The following is a 22,533-nucleotide window of genomic DNA, read 5'->3' as shown; positions in this document are numbered from 1 at the left end:
TGTATAGAACTACTCCTGCATGTCTGTTAATGTAGAAATGGACATTTTTACTCTGACAGTGATGGACTTGTCTAAGTGCATGCAGAATGTGGCCCCTTGACAGCTAGTATTTTTCAACACTCATTGACACTGGCAGTGGCCATTTAATAGCTTTCATTTGTTCACAGGCATGCAACCCACGATGCTGCTGAGAGCTCATGATGGCACCTTTCCTCAGTCATAATGAGTTAGGGGATAAAGGGTAAACATGGTCCAGCTGTAAAGGAAGCCAAGACAAAAGAATGTAGCAAGCAGGATGAGATAATAAGCTGAAGAATACAAGATGTAAGGGGTCCATAACGTCACTTGGTTTTGCTAACTCAGAAGAAATTCGCAAATAGCATCACTTAATTTAACCTCTTGCTAGCTCAAGGGGAACTTATTGCTTAACCTTTTGCTAACCCAGACACATTCTCAAAAGGGAACCTTCTCCAGTCAGCAGGAAAGGGCCCCTAAGAAAGCAAGGGGGAGGAAAGATAAGCAGAATTAGAAATTGCTGAGGTATGCAGGGTGGGAGAAGAGCTCAAAACTGGGACAAAGTTCAGAAGGACATGGCGAGGAAGATGTCAGACTTCATCCTGGAATGACCACAGAGGGGGAGGAAGACGTCGAGCCTTCATCCAATAGAAGCTACTGCGCATGCACTGGGGAGGGGGACAGTATGTAAATGAATTCCCGGAAAAGTAATGAATATGTTAATGAGTCTTGGGTAACACTTCTGAATATGTATTGTTTGTCTTATAAACGTATCGGGATCTTGCTCTTTGGTGTGCAAGCTAGAAGGAGCGATCCCCCTTGCACCTGGCATGTGGCACAGCGCTGAAATAAAGACGTACCTGCTTTTATAACCTTACAGGGGTTAGAGAGTTTGATTCTGCAAATCAATAACATACTAGAAGCCAATCCCTTTGACAAGGTTATTGCCATAGATGTTCAGCTCTCTTGTAAATAGAAGAGCTGTTGTTCATCTTTGTGGCAGAGAGAGCTGTAAGGAGTTGAAGAAACTCCTTAAGAAATGGGGAGCTACACCAGGCTTTTTTGAAAGCACATCAGAAGACAAATGTTACTAATGCGCTGTTTTATGAATATTCTAGCTTACTATCCTGAAGGCACTTTGAAATAACTAGATTTAACTTGTGGAATGGAATATTCAAGTGGAAGGGACCTTCAAATGTCATCTCTCATACAACTGCCTTAACACTCCTGTGCTTATCAAAGGTTAAAATATATTGGTAAGGGCATTGTTCAAATGCTTCTGAAACACTGACAGGCAGAGGGCATCAACCATCTCTGTAGGAAGACTCTCCCAGAGTTTGACAATCCTCATGGTATTTTTCCTTCCTTGAAACAGGAAGTATTCATAACTCAGCTGAAATAAAAGTTAAACTTTTACATACAAGATAATTATTTTCACCTTGGTTAGCTGTGCCTGTTTAAAGTGATCTATGTATGTTTACCAGTGATCTATCTACACTTACTATTGACTAGCCATTTAATTAACGAGGTAAAGTTTTCACATTACTGACTGAAGTGACTCAACTGCTGTGTGAATCAAGTGCCTTTATACTTTCTGATGCATCTCTCTCTCTTTTTTAAGCATAGAGTTATTTTTTTTTCATAGAATCATAGAATGACCTAGGCTGAAAAGGACCTCAAAGATCATCCAGTTTCAACTCCTTTGTGTGGGAAGTGTTGTCAGACACTAGTCCAGGCTGCAAGAGCCACATCCAGTCTGGCCTTGAATGCCTCCAGGAATGAGGCAACCACCTTTGGGCAACAAGTGAAAAACTTATTCCTAGTATCTAACCTAAACCTCCCCGTCTCAGTTTAAAACCATTCCCCCTTGTCCTATTACTATCCACCCTCATAAACATTTGTACCGCCCTCCTTCAAGTACTGGAAAGACAAAATGAGGTCTCCTCAGAGCCTTCTCTTTTCCAAGCTAAACAACTTCCCTCAACCTTTCTTCACAGAAGGGGTGCTCCAGCCCTCTGATCATGTTAGTGGTCCTCTTCTGGACCGGTCCCAAGAGCTCTGTGTCTTTCTTGTGCTGGGGGCCTCAGGCCTGGGCACAGTACTCCAGGGCCTCACAAGAGCTGAGTAGAGGGGGACAATCGCTTCCCCCTCCCTGCTTTCTTAATGCAGCCAAGAACACAGTTGGTCTTCCGGGCTGAAAGCGCACACTGTTGGCTCATGTCCAGCTTCTTGTCCACCAGGACCCCCAAGTCCTTCTCTGCAGGAGTACTCTCAAGGAGATCTTCCCCAACTTTGTATAAACATCCGGGATTGCCCTGGTCCAAGTGCAACACCCTACACTTGGCTGTTGAACCTCATTAGGTTTTCATGGGCCCACTTCTCCAGCCTGTCCAGGTCCCTCTGGATGGCTTCTCTTCCTTCCAGTGTATTGTCTGCACCACTCAGCATGGTGTCATCTGCAAACTTGCTGAGGGTGCACTTGACTCCATCATTTATGTCACTGATGAAGATGTTGAAGAGCACTGGTCCCATGACTGACCCCTGAGGGACACCGCTTGCGACCAGATTCCACCCTGACACAGAACAATTTGGCTGCATCCAGCCAGCCAATTTCTAATCCATCAAACAGTCCATCTTTCAAATCCATACCTCTCCAGTTTAGAAAGAAGGATGTGGTGAGGGATCATATCAAAGGCTTTGCAGAAGCCCAGGTAGATGACATCCACCACCCTTCCCCCGTCCACCAACACCATCACTCCAGCATAGAAAGCCACCAGATTGGTCAGGCATGATCTGCCCTTGTCGAAGCCATGCTGTTTTGAATCAGCTCTTGATCTCTTATGTGCCTTAATATAGATTTAGGAGGATCTGCTCCATGATCTTCCCAGGTACATAAGTGAGGCTCACAGGCCTGTAGTTCCCCAGGTCTTCCTTTCTCCCTTTCTTAAAAATGGGAGTATCATTTCCCTTTTTCCAGTCACCAGGGAATTCACCAGACAGCCAAGACAGATTTTTCAAATATGATGGAGAGCAGCTCAATAACTCCTCCTCACAACAATCACTGATGTAGTAGGCGTGGCGAGGAGACAAAGTAGTAATAGGAGTAGTTACAGATTTATTAAAGCAGTGCACACGCTGGATGCAAGGGGTAATCCTTCCACCTATCTTCCCTATACTGGGAAGCAGAAGCGCTACATATTTGTAAGCCAAGCCCATACACATTCAATAGATTTCCTGGAACCCATCTACATATTCATTATTTTTCCATGAATTCATTTACATACAGTCCCTCCCCTTGGCACATGCATCATGTGTAGTGAGGGTCTCCACTGGTGGTCTTTGGGGATAAAATTAATTATCTTCCTCTCTCTGGCTCTTCACCTTTGGCCCACTTTGCACCAGAAAACCGATCCTTGCTGACGATGTCTCAGCATTTACTCATGTTTGTTCCTCTTTCTGTTATCTATGGAGAGTAGAGCTTGCTGTGGTGGGCCTTAAACAATGGGTAAAATTAGATTAGCACTTATCTTTCCTGCTGCGGTTTGCAAAAGGCTTTAGTGAGCCTTAAGCAATGGGTAAAATTTAACCCCCTTTTATTAGCACTAGTAAAAAACAGCCTCCTCAACACCAGCTACAAACCAGTAAAATTAGTCAGCCACAGTGTTTTCTTTTAATAGAAAGAAAAAAGGAATTTGTTTATAAGTGAAAGATACTCTTGTAAGAAAAACTACACTACCTATAACAGGAACTGAACTTTACTTCACATCTGCAAAGCAATGTATTTTCACCACTTTCAGCTGCACTCCTGCTGTAAAGCATTTGACTGAGTATCAGAGGAACTCAGACATAGCACAGCTTTCAAACATATTTTCAATGTTGTTAGGCCTTCTCATTCTGTACGATCTTTTATCTTAGAATTTTCTGGATAACAGCTACTACACCCTAAAAGTTCAGAAAAATACGGAACATCAATGCCAACAGCTGGAACGAGTGAGGGTCCAAACACAAGCATATGTTTCAACAGCAGCTTTCCGCAGCTACTGCTCCCACACTGACAATGAGTCCCGAGTGCTTGCGGTGGTGAATGAGCTGTAGACTCAGGGGCTGCATGCTCTGCTGCGAGTTGCTGAGCTCCAATAGCTTCCGCTCTAGCGCCTTTTGTTGTGCAGATTCTCTGCAAAAGTCCACCCACATCGTGTATTGAGAACCTGTCAATTGTACCAAAGTCTTGCAATCACGAGGATGAGGAATGTAACTTTTCATAACAGAGCTCAACAGAACACTGAGCCCGAATTCAAAAACCAAAATCACAGGGCAGGTGTGAGCCCAATGCAATCTCTGAACAATGTGAAAGTCTCCTTCCTGCTCCACTTCTTTATGAATCACTTGCCAAACATCATGCAGATTGAGGGGCTGCAAGTCTGGCTCCTTCGTCGGACTCACTAGTCTGGGGTCTAAAAAGTAAACCGATCTCCAGGGCCCCAAAAGGTCTTTAGCCACAGGGTCAGAGCATGTAGCTGCGTTCCACAGCCCCACTCCCACTTTGTCCCACATTTCTGTGTCATGTCCTGTAACCCCATCTACTCCTACATTATGAGAGACCCACACCAAAAGTCGCCTTAAATTAAAGCCTTCCATGTCAGAATGGTGGCTTCTGCAGAATCGTTTCCATTATTTTGCAAACTGCCTTCTGTTCCTTTTTTTATACTTGTTCCCATTACTCCCCGTTGCTCACCTCTGTCCTGCAGAAGTGATTGTGGCTTTGCAGCCTGGTCCTGCTTCCTTTCAGCAGTTTCTGGGACAGGTTCATTTCAGCAGCCCTAGGTTGTACTTCCTTTCAGCAACCCTGATTCCTTGCCACCAGTCAGCTTGATAGCTGATTATATCCTGAGGCAGACCCTGATACAGGGTCCCTGTTTGGGCACCATTTGTGGCAAGCAAGGCACAGATTCTATTGCTGGTGCAGAATGAAGTCCTTTTTATTTTTGGTGCTTAGAACCTTTTATACCCCTATAGCAATCCCTTAGTTACATGTACCAGTCAGGCACCTCATGCATGTTTACGTCTGGCGCAAGTAGCTGCCGAGCTTGTTTACTCGTTTGCAAGGTCTTTTGTTCATAATGCCTTTGTTTGTTCCACAACTGTCCAATTCTGGATTGATGTTAACTCCAATTTTATTTAATCTGCTCCTAACTGGATATCTTGTCTTGTCATGGGAACTCATTACTGGATAACTTATTGAAGAAAGATACTTGCAATACCACAGCAAACTGATATTAATGAAAGATAACATACTTAGTAGAAAATTTCAAATCATCAAAATTACAAAAAAAGAATAGAACAGGATTTGTCATGGAAAGTTTTATTTATTATCACATATAAGGCTTTCTCTGAGGTTTTCTTAATCTAGGTGTGACTTAGCTGGATAACTTCTGTTTGGGATAAAAGAGTGTGAAGAAAATTAGAGGTTCTTCATATTAGCAAAATATACAGGCTTAGTGTTTTTACAAGGATTTCTCAATTTATTATGTACATTCACTGTAGTTTTCTATCTACTCTTGTATTCATTTTGTAAGAAAACTCTGCCTTGAAAGAATGGCAAAAAGGGTAACTTAGGGAGCTAGCTCAGAGATCATTTTCATGCACCACTGATTACAGAATCCCTCTGCACACAATTTCACACTGCTTTCTGGAGTTAGTCACTTGTGAAATTGTGATGGCCTGCACCTTGAGGAAATTTAGCTCATCAACTGCAAATAATTACATTTAGTCCCTAGGTATAATCCTACACTCTCACTCTATTTATTTATAGATCATGTGCGTTACTAATATAGAACAGAGGTAAACTTTGCTTTTTTAACAACTATATGTGGGTTGGTTCATAGTCAGATTTACCACTGATATAAATTGTGAAAACATAGTCTATCAAAACAGCAGCACTCAGAAACAGAATATTGTCCTAACCGTTTCTTCAGTTTTGCAGACTTTTGAATATGATTTTTGCAGCTTATAGTAAAATTTGCTGGTGAGTTCCATTAATTATGATTGGCTTCAGACATAGGTGAGTCAGGTTTCTTGTACAGGCAGTGGTGAGGGAGACTTATCTGCAGGCAGTTCATGCCTTAAGGACTGAAGGGCTGGGAGCAGAGAGATTGGCTTTCTGGACTCCATTTTTCTGAAGAGTTCCACTTCCCCAGTCCAGCAACTGCAAAATTCAAATTATTCCTCCATCTGTGGTAACCAAAAGTGCTGTCCCGTAAAACATAATCATTTCCCCAGTTTGGGAGTCCTTTCTTAATCCAGAGGTTAGGCATAACATATCTTAACTTAGGTATTTAGGAGGCTGATGAGAGCCCATGAAGTCCTAAAGTTCAACCCGTACCCACCCTTGTCAGAGGAATTTCTTTGCTCACTGCAGGGGATTTGGACTAGATGACCTTTAAAGGTCCCTTGCAACTCAAACAATTCTATGATTCTAAAATAGGGACTGTGGAGACAGTGATGGCACTTGCCAAGAACCCAAAAGTTGTCTTTCTCACCATCACCTACTATAGATGCAAAGAGAGGTCCTATTCTTGAAATCAATTTCTGGTGGAAGAGCTCAAGTACTGTGAAAACTAAAAGGATCTCAGAGATGTCATTTAAACTTTGTAGAGTAAAGCATTATGATTTACAGAATGTACAAAGGTGCAATGAATATTTTTGTAATAAAATTTCTTGCTCCCAAATGGAATATGAGAAGTATTCTTTCTGCAAACTTACTCAGTTTGTACATTCAATTCCCTCATTTAGGTCAATCCATAAATGTATTAAACAAGATGGGCTCCAGTACCAACCGCTGGGGGACACCACTTGAAACGGGCTGCCAACTGGACTTAACTTCATTAACTACTACCTGTTGGGCACGGCCCACTAGCCAGTTCCTTACCCAAAGAAGGGCACCACCTCTGGTAGGCTCTCATACAAGCTGTGTAAGGAAGCTATCTTCCATGCATTCCAGAATCCTCTTGGACTGCTTCCTCTGCGCTGTATTATATTTTCAACATTTATCAGGGAAGTTGAAGTCTCCCACGAGGACGAGTGCTGGCATTCATGCGACTTCCACAAGCTGCTCATGGAATGCCTCATCCTTCTCTTCATCCTGATTAAGAGGTCTATAACAGACGCCCACCAAAATGTCAGCCCTACAGGCCTTCCCCCTGATTCTTATCCATAGACACTCTACTTTATCACTCCTAACCCCAAGCTCTTCAACATCAAAACACTCTTTAATATAAAGAGCCACACCACCACCCTTCCTTCCTCATCTATCCCTTCTGAAGAGCTTGTAGACAGCCATCACAGCACTGTAATCATGGGAGTGATCCCACCAAGTTTCAGTAATAGCAACTAGGTTATAGTTAGCCTGCCACACAATCGTTTCCAACTCCTTCTGCTTGTTGCCCATGTTGTGTGCCATGTTGTAGGGTGTTTAAACTGTGCTGCTAATGTGCCAGTTCCCCTCCTGCTCACTCAGGAGCTCACCCACCAGCTGCCAGCTCCCCAGCATAAGCACAGTGCTGTTGCTGGCTTCAAACAAGCCTTAAAAAAGAGCTTTTTTGTTGGCCTTTTTACTTCAGGTCCTTTGCCTAGTGCAGTCTTACCTGCTCCGAAGGTAGTCTCTGCAGCAAAAATGGTTCATTACCATTAAATGTCTTTGTTACCTTTTATTTATTTTTTTTTTAATAGCTGTGACTTGTCTACCCTTATGTGCTCTGTAGGATGGTAATTAATTTTGACTAAAAGAATCAGTTAATTAGTATGAAGTACAATTACATCTGTTACACCATCCAGATTTCCAGATTTCTGTTCTTTTCAGAAAACATTTAATAATGATCATTTGGAGTATGCTTTTAAAATGAATATTATTCAGGTAAATTTTTGAACGTGGTTTGAAATATAAATTTTAAATTCTGTGCAGTTTTATGAATGAAACAGAACTTTACTTTTCCATAATTATTTGTATTTTAAGAAACAAAATACAATGCTTGCAAGATTGATCAGCTGGAATTCTAACTTTTTGTGGGGTAATCTATTTCTATATTTTCCTTTTATCTTCCTACAGAGAATTCTGTATTGACCATAACATTAAATTCAGAGATATAACCTTGTCCACAGATTGATCTGAGAATGGTGAACAAAATATATATATCCTGACATCCATTTTCTCACATGCTGTAAAACTTTGGATTGAGTCACTTCATCTGAAGGTGTTCAAGCCAATACAGGTGGGGCCCTGGATAACCTGATCAAATGGGTGGCAACCCTACCCATGGCAGGGAGACTGGAACGAGATGATCTTTAAAGTCTCTTCCAATCCATTGCCATTCTATGATTCTGCGATCTCTGTTTCCCATTAGTACTTGTCGAATAGGAAATCTGCAGTCTGAGGGCTGTAAACATTCCTACAGATTAGGATCATCTTTTTTGTTTGTGTGCATAGCATATCCATGCTATACTCCAGAGTATATACTGTAAATTCCACAGTGCACCCTATACGTCTGTTTCAGCATGTGTTTGGATCCGAGAGACAGGATGTCTCAGGAGCAGATGCAAGCAAACTATGAGGAGCACAGAGGGTTATGGGTTTTATTCAACATACACACACACACAGGCATCCATTTTAGATAATCCCTGTGAGCAGGACACAGAAATTCCCTTAGCAACTGAATTGTTACTTACCGACTCCTGAGAGATGGCACATTGCTGAAAAGAGAGAAAAGGAACATGCTGGCGGTGGACTCAAGGTAGTTCCAGCAGGGCGTTCCCTGCTTCAAGGTGCACTTTTTCTCTCTCTTCTCAGCAGCCTCTCTCCTACTTTTATTCTCTCCAAGGTCTGCAGGGTTTTTTCCACTTGCATGCTGTTCCTGCACAGCCAATACGTGATACAGAGCGCAAGTGGAACACCTGCTTGCAAACAAGTTTTTGCAAAAACAAGATAAACTACCAAAGTCAGCTCTCTCTACAAGATATCTGTGGCTACAACCACAACACAAATACTTTGTTCCATCCCAGGATCATTCTTCAGGGCCTTTACGTTGCTGACAAATGCTACCCCATGATCTTGGGTTGGAACACACTGGTCCCTTATAACTGTCAGAATGCTTTGTTCCATCCCAGGATCATTCTTCAGTCAGGGGCCTTTAGGTGCCCAACACATCAGTCAGTTTTGTTTTCCTCTTAGCTGTAATTCTTTGTTGTTTATGAATTGAAAGCTTGTTTAATAGATCAATCCACTAGTATTTTAGACAAAGATTCCTAGAAACAAAAGTGAATTTTTCAAAGATTATTTTAAGACTGTTATATGTGATTGTAAATAATTCCATGTCTGGAAGAGGAATCCAAAAACTGCTAGAAACAAAAGGGAAATAATATATTTTTTAGGCTGTTATATGTAGTCATATATAATTCCATGTCTAGGTTATGAATAAGCTCTAGAAGATTGTTTGGAATTTACTGATTAGATACTTGAACATAAGGCTTTGATTTTGATTACCTTAAAGAAAAAGTGTTATTTCTCAGGAGTTTGAGAATTAGTCTGAAAATGGTGCAAGGGGCTTGTAAGTAACTTGAGATTTATTTATGCTACTTGGCCTTCTTTCCTCTTATTAACTGAAACAAATATAATGTTTTTCAAAGTTCACACTGTGCTGACAAATACCACAAAAAAAGAAACACACATAGCACATGTACAGGCAGGTAAGGAGATGGGAATGTTTAACAAATAATGTGGAGTACAACTGTTCTAGTGCTACCATCAGGGCAGCAGTTATGTGTGCATGGAATCAGGCAGGGTCTATTCAGAGAGCATGGGAAGCAAAGGGCATACTCTGTGCCTTCTTTAGCATGCTAGCATCCGTATATTCTGCATGAAGCCTCAAAGTCAGTATCAAGTAAGTGAATTTCTCACTCATACAGTCAAAAAGAACAAAGGTGGACAGAAATTAGGCAAAGCCAAGAGCGTCCATCCACCATACAGCATGAACCAAGCACACGCTTATAATATCATACCATGGAGCAGTTCTTGGGCAAATGTTGGGAGTTCTTTTTTCTGCAAACTTGTTTTGTCCATCACGTGTGTTTTCCAGTTGGTTCTATTTTCACATCCCCAACAGAGAAATTGCAGTCTACTAATGTTTTTTTTTATATACCGGTTAAGCATTTTTACTGCAATCAAGCAATACAAACTTCTTGGCAAAAAATGTTGCAAAGGTGGGATTAGACAATGCGATACTTCACCAGAGTAAGTAATTTCTTATTTCATGATCTTAGTTTATAGACAGGATTTCAGTAATATTGTTTACAGAATACTAACTATGATGGCAGGTGGTAAAATCAAACAATTATTGTTAGCTACAAGAAACATTGTTACTATTTTATTTTTCTGAAATAATTTCTTTGAAGTTGTTCTGTATAATTTTCAGCATTGCTCTGCAGTCTCCATTTAATCAGCAGATAAAGGCAATAGGAAAATGGGCTGAGAGTTCATCCTGGAAAACATGAGAAGAATTAGAAGATCTTTAGAAAATTAATGCTTTTCATTTTGACAGCTCCAGTTTTCAACTGTGCCTTTAGGGTGTTCTTTTTCCCCCTCATTTCTTTAAGACTTGAAAAAAAAGAAATGCATATGGGATGGATTAGTTTGATTCCAAGCCTATGTGTGCCAGTAACTGCAGCACTGAGCAATTAACTTCTGCAGTTAAAAGTTACACTCAGATTTGAGGAGTAATAATTGATGTGAAAGATTTTCAAAAATTCCAGTGGTCAGAGCTCATCTTCCAGAATGCATCTGAATAAAAGCCTGAGAGTTGAGACAAGAGTAACCAGGAAATTCTGTAAAATAAGCTTCCTAGAACAGTGTTGAAAGACCAGAACATGTGATCACATAGGAGATTTCATTCTTGATTTATGCTTGATATACTAATGTATGAAGATTTTATACATAGCTCATGAAGGCTGTATTGTTCTGAGTGTACGTCATCTACTTTTTGCTTCTTGAAAAGTTGTGTTCCTGGATTTCTTTTGGTTCTGCTTCCAGCAGGTCATGCTTCATTAATAGAATGAGAAGTAATGCCTTTTGCAAACAATAATGTCAAGGTACACACAAGTTACATGAGAGGACTCACAAGGAAAAAGAAGCTTTCCAGGCCCCTATATCAGCATCACAGTCAGCTTTGCTAATGTAGCTGACCTTTAATTATTCCATAGTGTATGAGCAAATGAACTGCTGTGTGTCACTCTGGGTGTGCTGTGACGTCACTGCAAATATTTTATTCCTACTTTTCATTTACTCTATCTGAACGTCTGTGTGAGAAATGGAAGAATTGGGTCTTTGAATTAATGCTGTGCCATATTAAGAACTTGATCTAAAAGGGTTTTTCAACCTAATACTTTAAAAGTGTTTTAGGTTTTTTTTTTTGTTTTGTAGTTTGCTTGTTTTGTTTTTCTCTTGAAAGGAAGCAACAGCAATTAGGTGATAACTTCATTAACTTTCCAATGTGTTTTCTAATTCCATTGTGTTTATTCTAATAATGATTACTTCAGCCAGATTGGAAATCTTTATTCAAGAAAGGATAGGAAAGAAAGTGCATTGTAGGTCATGAGAAGAGAGTATAAATGCAGACAGGTCTGGAAAATATCCATTGCCTCTCCTTTCTTTTCCTTTTTTCCTTTTCCTTCCCTCCCCCCCTTGCTTCCCTCCCTTCCCTCCTTCCTTTCTTCCTTCCTCTTTGCCTTCCATCCCCTTCCTGCCTTCCTGCCTGCTTGTCTTTCTGCTTTACTCCCTCCCTTCCTCCTTTCTTCACGTAATTCTAATTCACATCATCTCAACATCTTTAACTGTGGATATATATCTTTTTGTCAGTCTACTTGTTACCAGTTAATATACAAAAAATGTTGATGTTGCAAAAATGTGAGCAGTAGAACAGCTGCTGTAGAACATGACATGCTTGAAGACAGGTTTTAAATTCCCACACCTTACTGAGCTTTGAGAGATGTGGATTGCCTCCAAAATATTTATTTACATTGCTGCCTTGCTGCAAACCACACAAAACAAGTAAATTTGGGCCTCCCCTTCCTCATGCCTGCCAGGATACCAAAGGGTTTGCTGCAGGTATTTTTGATGCATAGGTGGCATTATCTCATACAAACGGCTATCTGGATTTTAGGCCATAATGCCTTCTGATAGTGGAATGCATGGATTAAGATGCCCTAGGGTATGCATTTCTGTTTATTTTCCTTTGGTTCACTATCAGTATTCATCTACATTGATCTTTTTTATCTTTTACAGTTTTCTCTATGAAATTTAACTCTTTCAGCTTTCAGCTATAGATAAGAGTGTTGTTCAACATGAGAATAGTAGAAGCATGTAGATGAGTGGTTTGCTTGGCTGTTGTACAAGAAACTCTCCAAACATCAGCAATTGCACTGCCCCTTTCTCCTGAAGATTACTTAAAAGAAAAGAATAATAGTATCTGGAAATCATCTAAAAACTTTTTACTTCACAGAATCACAGAATTGCCAGGGTTGGAAGGGACCTCAAGGATCATGAATCTCCAACCCCCCTGCCACACGCAGGGCCACCAACCATTCCACCTAATGCTAGACCAGACTGCCCAGGGCCCCATCCAATCTGGCCTTGAACACCTCCAGGGACGGGGCATCCACAACCTCCCTGGGCAGCCTGTTCCAGTACCTCACCACTCTCTCCGTAAAGAATTTCCCCCTGACGTCCAACCTAAATCTCCCTTCCCTCAGCTTAAAACCATTTCCCCTTGTCCTGCTGTCACTCACCCTTTCAAAGAGTTGATTCCCCTCCTGTTTGTAGGCTCCCTTTAGGTACTGAAAGGCTGCAATGAGGTCACCCCGCAGCCTTCTTTTCTCCAGGCTGAACAAGCCCAGTTCTTTCAGCCTGTCCTCATAGGGGAGGTGCTCCAGTCCCCTGATCATCTTCGTGGCCCTCCTCTGGACCCTCTCCAACAGCTCCCTGTCTTTCTTGTACTGGGGGCTCCAGACCTGGACGCAGTATTCCAGATGGGGCCTCACAAGAGCAGAGTAGAGGGAGACAATCACCTCTCTGTCCCTGCTGGCCACCCCTCTTCTGATGGAGCCCAGGATCCCATTTGCCTTCCGAGCCGCAAGGGCACACTGCTGGCTCATGTTAAGTTTTTCGTCTACCAAGACCCCCAGGTCCTTCTCCACAGGGCTGTTCTCAAGGACTGCTCCTTCCAGTCTGTATGGATGCCTGGGATTCCTCTGGCCCAAGTGCAAAACTCTGCACTTTGCCGTGTTGAACCTCATCAGGTTCACCCGGGCCCACCTTTCTAGCCTCTCGAGGTCCCTCTGAATGGCATCCCTTCCTTCAATTGTGTCGACTGCACCACTCAGCTTGGTGTCGTCAGCTTGTCAACTTGTTGGACTTTTTTCCAATTATGAAACAGAAAAGGTAATATTCATACAAGGTTTGAATTTTTACTAACAAAAAGGCAATCATAGCCCTGAAAATTAAGTTTCATTTTTGCTAAAACCTTATTAAAAAATGAAAATAAACCTAAGAGTTATATACAAGGCTGGCATCTGCAAACATTTTCTCAGGGGATATGTAAGGAAGGTTTGAAACTGTTGACACAAAGCCTATTCCACTGCTATTATGTGAATTACAATGGGCAATTACATTCTTGAAAAATTGCAGCCTTAAACATAAAATAAATGAAAAGTGCATCTGAGGTTCCACATCCATCTTGGCAATTTCTGTGCTGTATTTTGCTGGTTTATGATGTTTTGCACAGAGTAGGCAGGTGCTCATCAGTAGATTAGCATTTTTTACTTGTTATTCATTCTTTAATTTTAGCATGTGATTTGCAACAAACGTAGGTTCTGAAATTTAGTTTGGATTTGCCCACCCTTCCCATTTTTCTCTTCATCTCTTACTTAACCTCACAAGTCATTGTTGAAAAAAATACTACCCTAATGAGCTTCTTTACTCGTTATATCCAGAGAGAGTACCTCTGAAAAGGTGAACTCATTTCATGGTGATAGTGATGTTGTGTTATTTACTCTGTAGAATACAAGGGAGTTATCTTCAAACATTAACTTGTAAAAGTCAGAGCTGCAGCTAGAGGAAGGACTTGCACAACATAAAAAAAGGCCATAAAAAAGGCTAGACTGTGGTTTCCAAGGGCTGGATGCCCATAAAACAGTTTGGATTTCTGGATATTAACAGAGTAGAAGGACTATTTATGTCCTGTAAGGTAGACTAAGAAAAGTAAGAACATCTCAGTACTAATATTAATTTTCTAGCTATAGTTTTCTTCACTTGCGAACAGGCTCCATGAAATTTAATATAACCATTGTATTTATTTTAAGTGGAGACTGGCAAGGAAACCTAATTTTCCTAGTGTCTTTTTTTTAGTAGTTGCCATTCTGTAGTGGACAGCATGTTCTGAATCACATATTAGACTGAAGACACAGGATATCACTTGGAGGACTGAAAATCTAGAATTTGAAATCTCTAATACCGTACTCTAGGAGGTTTGTGGAAAGAGATACCCAGGGAAAATACTATCCTATCTGCAGTAGGATAAGTGTGGGAATGAATAGAGCACTGCCCTTTGGGAGACCAGATATCTTCCTTCCCATGCATGTCTCAGGAATGTAGTATACCTGTAAAGCTCACTTGTTGCTACACTCATCTCCTGCTGTTTTTCTACAGATGTCAGGTGGGCCAAATACAACTTAATGAGCCAATGAAACACGCAGCTGCCACCCATTACCTGTTGAACTATTTCCTAGAAAAAAATGTTTCTAGTTCTTTCTCATCTAGGAAGTGTTTCTGTTCCTACATGTCTGTATGTTATCACTAGTTATATCCACTCATTCATCAAAACCTCTTACCTCTTCATATAACTTTAGATTACCCATGAACCAAATAACATGCCTAAAACTGTTGAGAATCCTGTGGAATTTTATCATAGTATTGATCAGGTTGAAAAAGACCCTCAGGATCATCGAGTCCAACTGCAACATAACCATATTACTTTAACTCTAATAACCCAGTGATAAGTCATGTCCCTAACACCACATCCAAATGGATTTTAAACACATTCAGTCATGGTGACTCAACAACCTCTCTGGGGAACCTATTCCAGTGCTTAACAACCATTTCTGTAAGGAAGTTTTTCCTGATATTCAACCTAAATCGCCCCTGGTGCAATTGAGTCAATTTCCCCTTCTCCTGTCACCTGTCAACAGTAAGAAGAGACCAGCCCCACTCTCGCTGTAATCACCTTTCAGGTATTTGAAGAGAGCAGTACGGTCTCCCCTCAGACTCCTCTTCTGCAGACTAACCAGCCCCAGCTCCTTCAGTCTCTCCTCATAGATCATATTCTCCAAATCCTTCACAAGCCTTGCTGCCCTTCTTTGGACCTGCTCCAGCAGCTCACTATCCCTACTGTATTGAGGTGCCCGAAACTGAACATACTCAAGGTGGGGCCTCATCAGTGCCAAGTACAGGGGGAGGATTACTTCTCTAGTCCTGCTTACCACACCATTTCTGATACAAGCCAGGATGCTGAATATTGGCTAATATTGACTAATATCGGCTAATATTCAGCAGGCTGTCCATCAGGTCCCACCAAGGTCCCTTTCTATCAGACAGCTTTCCAGCCACTCCTCCCCAAGCCTGTAGGGTTGCCTGGGGTTGTTGTGACGAAAATGCAGGACCTGACACTTGGCCCCATTGAAACTCATACAGTTTACCTTGGACCATCGATGCAGTCTATCCAGGTCCCTCTGTAGTGCCTTTCTTGGGCAGATCAACACTCCCTTCCAACATAAAATATAATTCATAATAACAGGTATTGAGTACTGTTTAGGATGTCACCCTAATTTTAGTTAAATTCTTATTATTTTATCTTATGCTTTCAGAAGCAAAATAGAAAAGAAAAAAACTGGAAACACAGTGATTGCTCCGAACCTAAAGTATTGTTCATCTTCGTATCACATCTGTCCTTTAAAAAGTACTATCACTGTAGTAGACTTCTCAGATTTCCTCTGACTATTGTCTTTTATACAATATGTTTTACGTATTATAGCTAAACAAAGTGTTCTTCTAAATGTGGATATGAAGAGTACTTTTATGAAGCCTTGATTTCTCCTATCAGCATCTGAAGTCTAATGAATACCCTAGGACTTGCTGAAACTCTAATCTAGTATTTTAAACTACACAGACAATTTCTTGTATTCATATTCCACATTATGGCATGCAATGAGTCCAGCCATTTGCTTAAAAAAATCATTTGGGAGGAAAGATCTTTGAATAGTTTCTGAAAAGCCTGCATTCTGAACATAAAGCCTTATACAATTGAACAGCTTCAGCTTTTGTTTGCAACATATAGAAATCTTAATAAACACGTGCATTTTAAATGAATTATAAAGCAATTTTGAAATCAACGTTAAATGCATGTCTGAGTTTTCTCATCCAGCCCTGAACATGTCCAAATCCTTTGGTTTGAAAATGCATGTTCTCTATTCAGCTTCAGTAATTATTTTAGCAGTTGCAGCCTGCTATGTGGCCAGATTCAGCTTTCAAAATTAGGGCAATTGCTTGGGGCTATGAATCATCCCTGGGGATTTGTGTAAGTCTGTCCAGCTGCTCTCATTTCACATGCGTATTAGAGAATTAGAGAGCAATTGCTAAGAAAAAGTTTCAGGCAGCAGCATATTGCTTATCTAATACATAAGGATGCAAAGAAAAAGTTTGCTAAAACGTATGCAACTCCAGTACACCTGAACCCTGTTCTCCTAGCATGCTACAGCAGCCTGCTCTCTCATTTAGTTTTAAGCTTCTTATTGCTTTAAAACTCATCTAGCTTTCCACCATAAAACCAAACAAAACCGAAGAACAACAAAAAAATACACTAGCATCTGTTCTGTTCTCTTTTTCCAACTAATGAAATCTGAGCTTTACCTCAGATGGACACGAAAATAATATTTACTTTGTGGCTCCAGAAATGATGTTATATGGTAATTTCTAGAAACAAAGGGTAAATATTTAGTCAATATCCACTGCAGCCCCATTCACCATGTTAACCTGGGGATGTAGGTTACCTAAGAATATCTCCCTGAAGTCAATACTGTTCTGTCATAAGGAATTTGTAATAGATGAAGCCTGCTACAACAGCTTTGTGTACATTCTCATTTTCCAGTAGGCAACAGGATTAATAGGTACAATTGAGATAGGAAACGAGTGTGTATTTGCCTGGATGCACATCTGATTTTCATTTTTGCACAAACAGGAAAATGGAACAAACATGATCATCAGAGTTGTACATCTGCAATACAAGATGTCAGTAATGTTGTAACTCAGAGATAGTTCAGTTCCTAGGGTGTGCTAAGTGCACTCTTAGAAAAAAGCCACACACAACCCTTTTTTGGCAGAGGCCCTGCAACACAAACCAGCAAGACTAACAACATATCCACACAGTATCAACAAGAAATTGGCAAAATTTCCTTTATGTCTTTACTCCTCATAATACTCCTCAAATAAAATAAACAAACTCATACACATGTGAACTCCTTGAGGATAGTTTGAAAGCATGTGATCTGCTGAAGTGAATTCATTCATCACGTAGGATATCTTGTTTTTTTATAAATCTTACGGTGAAAGTGTAGAATGCAAACCAATCTTACAGTGGGGTAAGAATCCTAGATCAGATCTTCAGAGAAACATGCCTACATTTGCCACTATCTCAGGTAATCACATAGAGCTGCGAATAAACTGAGGAGAAAAAAACAACCAAAAAATACACTTGGGTGCAGGGTGGTAAAGGAATAATAAAAAGAATATGAAAGAGAAGACTTGAGAAATAGAGTACAAATGTTTGACTTGTGAAATACAGAGGAAAGATATATTTAATTGGTATATCTCATACTGATCTATCTGATCTTGATGTTTCTAATTTTGAGAAGTAGTGGCCACTTTTCTTAGAAAGATACCTTATTCCATGAATGACTGCATGAACTAGATTCTATTCTGTGAGAAACTACCTTGTATATTTCAAATTGCATAGCCTTAAATGTTTTAAAGATACTATAGTTGATAACTGTAGTAAATGTACTTATCATGGTGAATGATAATGGCATCAACTGAAATAATCAAGTACATTCATGCTGAACAGTGTCCTGATTTTTATATCACTCGCTCATTCCTACATATTTAGTGAGAAGATAAGGAGATAATGAGGTACAGTGAAGTATATATGTCTGAAACACTTCCTGTTAGTATCAATTTTTATCATCTCACATTTCTTTGCCTATATTATTATGTTTTCCAGTTGACTATTCCCCACACACTCTCAAAGTGTTAGGCAGTAGTACTGTCACGGAGTTAACTAGATCAATTTATGCCCGTGACAGGGGGCAGTAGGCCCCTGCCCCCTCCCGCCCCGGCCCCACAAAATGGGAAGGAAGGAAGGAAGGGAGGAAAAAAAAACCGCAGCAACAATCTATGGAGGTAAACTTATTTTACTAACTATGATATCGGAATGCAAGATAATATAATCTAGTTGAATTTGAGACTAATAAATCAAATAAGATAGGAGAGAGAGAGTTCCTGAGACCGAGTCAAACCTGAAAAGCTTGGAACGGCTAGGAAAGCACCCTCAGCACCCACTGCCAGGCAGTAAGAGACCGCCCCACCAGGAAGGGTCAGATCCCATAACTTCTGTAATGTATAGGGATAGGTACGTAGAATTAGAGCATTAACACTTTAATTCCAGTACATGATGTTTTGATGTGGAATACTGAAAACCAAAAAAAACATAAAACCATGAAAAGTACCTTAATCTATCAGAGCTGATCACAAAATACTGAGTTAAGCCTTCCAACTATCCAGCCTTTATTTTACTGTAGTTTCTTGTAGTAATGTATTCTGCACCTGTATCCAAATAACAGAATCATAGAAAAATTTAGGTTTGAAAAGACCTTCAATATCATTAAGTCCAATCACTTACCTACTATGAGTCTATTGCTAAACCACATCTGTAAGTTCCACATTCACACCTCTTTTTAATACCTCCATGGATGGAGGAAGGCTGGGAAGCCTGTTCTAATGCCTAAGCACCATTTGTGTGAATAATTTTTTCCTGATACCTAATTTAAACCTCCCCTGTGGAACTTAATCTTGGTGTCTCAGGTGCTAGCACTTGTGACCTGAGCAAAGAGACTGACACCCATCTCTCTACAGCCTTCTTTTAGGAATTATAGTGAGCAATGAGGTGTCCCCTCAACCTTCCTAGTACTAGTGGCCATGTTATTTATATTACAGACCAGGTTGCCATTGGCTTTCTTGGCCACCATAGTGTTGATTAGTTCAGCCTGCAGTCAACGGCACTTTCATGTCCTTTTCTGCTGTGTATCTAGCCACCCTTCCCCAAGCCTCTTTTGCTGAACAGGGTTGTTATGACTCAGGTGCAGCACCCAGTATTTAGCCTTCTTGAATGACTTGTGATTGGATCTAGCTCACTCAGATCCCTCTGCAGAGCCTTCTTAACCTCAGGCAGATCAGCACTCTCACACAACTTCGTGTGAGTCTTAGAGAGCTTGTAACCAGCCAGCCATCGGATTTAACTCCGTCCACAATGAGCCTCTGGGCACAGCCAGCCAGCCAGTTTTTACCCAGTGAACAACACATCCATTCAAGCAGCCATTTTCCCCAGAAGAATGCTGCGACAGAATATCAAATGATTTTCTATAGTTCAGATAACTAATAAGCACAGCCTTTCACCTGTCCACTAGGTAAGTCAGCTTTTCATAGAAGATCAGGTCAGTGAGATAGGAATTGACATTCATGAACCCATGCTGGCTTGGTTTTGTCACCTGGTTGTCCTGTACATGCTATGTGATGACACTTGAGTTGAATTCATGACTTTCTCTGACACCAAAGTCAGACTGATAGGCCCATTGTTCCCTGAAATGCTCTTTTCTGCCTTTTAAGAAGGTATTTGCACATTCGCCAATCTCTAATCAACTGGGAACCCCCTAGTTAGACAGGACTACTGGTAAATTATTGAAAATGACTTGGCAAGCACTTCCACCAGCTCCTTCAGCATGCTTGGTTGAATCCTGTCCCGCCCTATAGATCTGTGGGTGTTCAAATGGTGTAGTAGATCTCCAGAGTTTTCTGTTTGGATCATAAGTTCTTCGTTCTGTTCTCTGCCTCTGCCTGAGAACAACTAGTTCTGCTAATAAAGTCTGAGGCAAAGAAGACAAAGAAAGTATTAAATGTACCTCAGCCTTTTCCTCATCTCTTGTCTTTCCCCTTGCATCCAGGAAAGAATGGAGATTCTTCTTAGACATCTTTTTGTTTATGTACTTAGAAAAATATTTTTTGTTTTCTTTTAATATAATACCCAAGATGTTTTCTAGCTAGGTTTTGGCCTTTCTAATTTCCTCACTGCTTAACTTCATGACATTATTTTAACCCTTCTGAGTTGCCTTACCCTTCTTCCAAGGGTAATAAATTCTCCTTTTCCTCCTCGGTTCCTGGAGAATCTCTGTTCAGCAAGGCTGTTCTTTGTCCTCACTGACTTGCCTTTTGGCACATAGGAACAGCCTGTTCCTATGCCTCAAGATTTCATTCTTGAATACTGGCCAGCCATCCTGTGCTCCTTTGCCTTTTAGAACTGCTTCCCAAGTGGCACTGTCAAGTATGTCCCTAAATATGAGAAAATCAGCCCTACAAAAATACTAAATGTCCATTCTTCTGATCATCCTACTTGCTTCCCCAGTGATTGAGAACTCTTATCTTCTTTGTGACCACTGTGCCTGAGATGGCCTCCAGCTAGTACCTAGAATCACAGACTCACAGAATGGCTTGCATTGGAAGGGTCCCAAGGATCATCAAGTTCCAAGTCTCCTGCCACAGGCAGGGCCACCAACCTCCAGAAGTGGTACTAGACAGGTTGCCCAGGCCTCCATCCAACCTTTTTTTTTCTTTTTTTCTAGTAGCGAAAATGAATAATTTAATGAGGCAAATTACCAAACAAGCATCAATTAAATTGCATTCTACAACACAAAAGGAAGTTCTCCCACATACATTTCAAGTTTGCAGTCATACACACACATGGCTGAGCTGCAGTCTTCTGGGGACTATGCCTGAGGCACGGAGCTGCCTGGGTTCTCCAAGAAGTGCAATCACAAGCATCTGCTGCTGCATGCCCTAGCTCACCGCTCTGCTGGCAACAAGTGGGCTCCTCCATGTGGCTTTCTTACCCTTTTCTCACCACAGACAAAGAACCAGGTTGGATGCTGGTGGCGAGTGCAAAGAGCAGGACAGGTGCTGCTCACCGCTGCCCCCACCTCATCATGAGTTAAAAAAAAAGATAAAAACAAAACATCAGCCAGAAGACCTTCTCTGCTAAAAACAACAGATCAGCCAGGCCACCTTCCCTAATGAGTTTGCTTTCCACTTGCTTCAGGAAGTTATTCACACATTCTGTGAATCCACTAGTTTGTTTCTCTGCTATATTGTGTTTCCAGCAGGCCTTTCTTTTTGTCTTTTAGATATTTGATGCAAATAGAATGGATCTGAGTACTTAGACATTCCTTTTTGTACCAAAATTCTGGAACATAGTTAATAATACTGAGTATGGGCTTTGATATTAATCTCACCATAATTCCCACTTGTGAAGGTGGACCTTTCTCGCACTTTTTTTTTTTTCTTGTATACTTAACAAACCTTTCACGCAAACAGAATAAGCATGTTTCAGCAAGAAACAAGTCCAAATGCAATCAACAAGTACAAGAAAGAAATTATCCTTATTGCTAGCAGAAGTCTATTCATGCCTTCTTTTGAAATATATACAAATTTTCTTTTACCTGTGAGAGAGGTGGTTACGCCTGTATTTTATGTTCCAGGTTTGAGTCATACTTCATTATGAACATTATTACACCTTTTCATTACTTTGACTAGACGGCTGCTAATTTTTTTCCTTTCCAATCATATCAACCACCACGACTTTTTTATGGTTATCACTGTTCCTTAATGTATGGAAACTGTTGATCACAGCCTGAACCTCTGATTGACCACCTAAGGCAAGCAATGAGTCAGCCACGGAGCACAGGTGAAGGCAATTCACCTGTACTACCAGGAGGGGGTGGACTGACTGCCACTAAGCAAGGATCTCTCTCTGGAGATTGCTCCTTGTGGAATTTGCTGTAAGCCTACAATGCCAGTGTATTATTTTGATTATCTTTCCACTGTGATAATCTTGCTAAGCCTAACCACTGTATACTTACTGACTGTACACTTAGCAACTTTATTTTGATATTTTATTTATATCATGCAAGTGTGCCTGGCAACTATAGCAGTCCTGTTCACGTTCTTTATCAGGGCTAAGCACAGCTGTATGCAAGCAGAGATCCACTGATTACAGATTAATCTCCACAGATTATTATCTTTGACTGTATTTCATTCAAACT

Source organism: Phasianus colchicus, chromosome Z (assembly GCF_987193195.1).
Source record: "Phasianus colchicus chromosome Z, bPhaCol1.hap1.1, whole genome shotgun sequence".
Lineage (NCBI taxonomy): Eukaryota > Metazoa > Chordata > Aves > Galliformes > Phasianidae > Phasianus > Phasianus colchicus.
The sequence above is the reverse complement of the archived record's forward strand: the minus strand, read 5'-3'. Positions refer to the sequence as shown.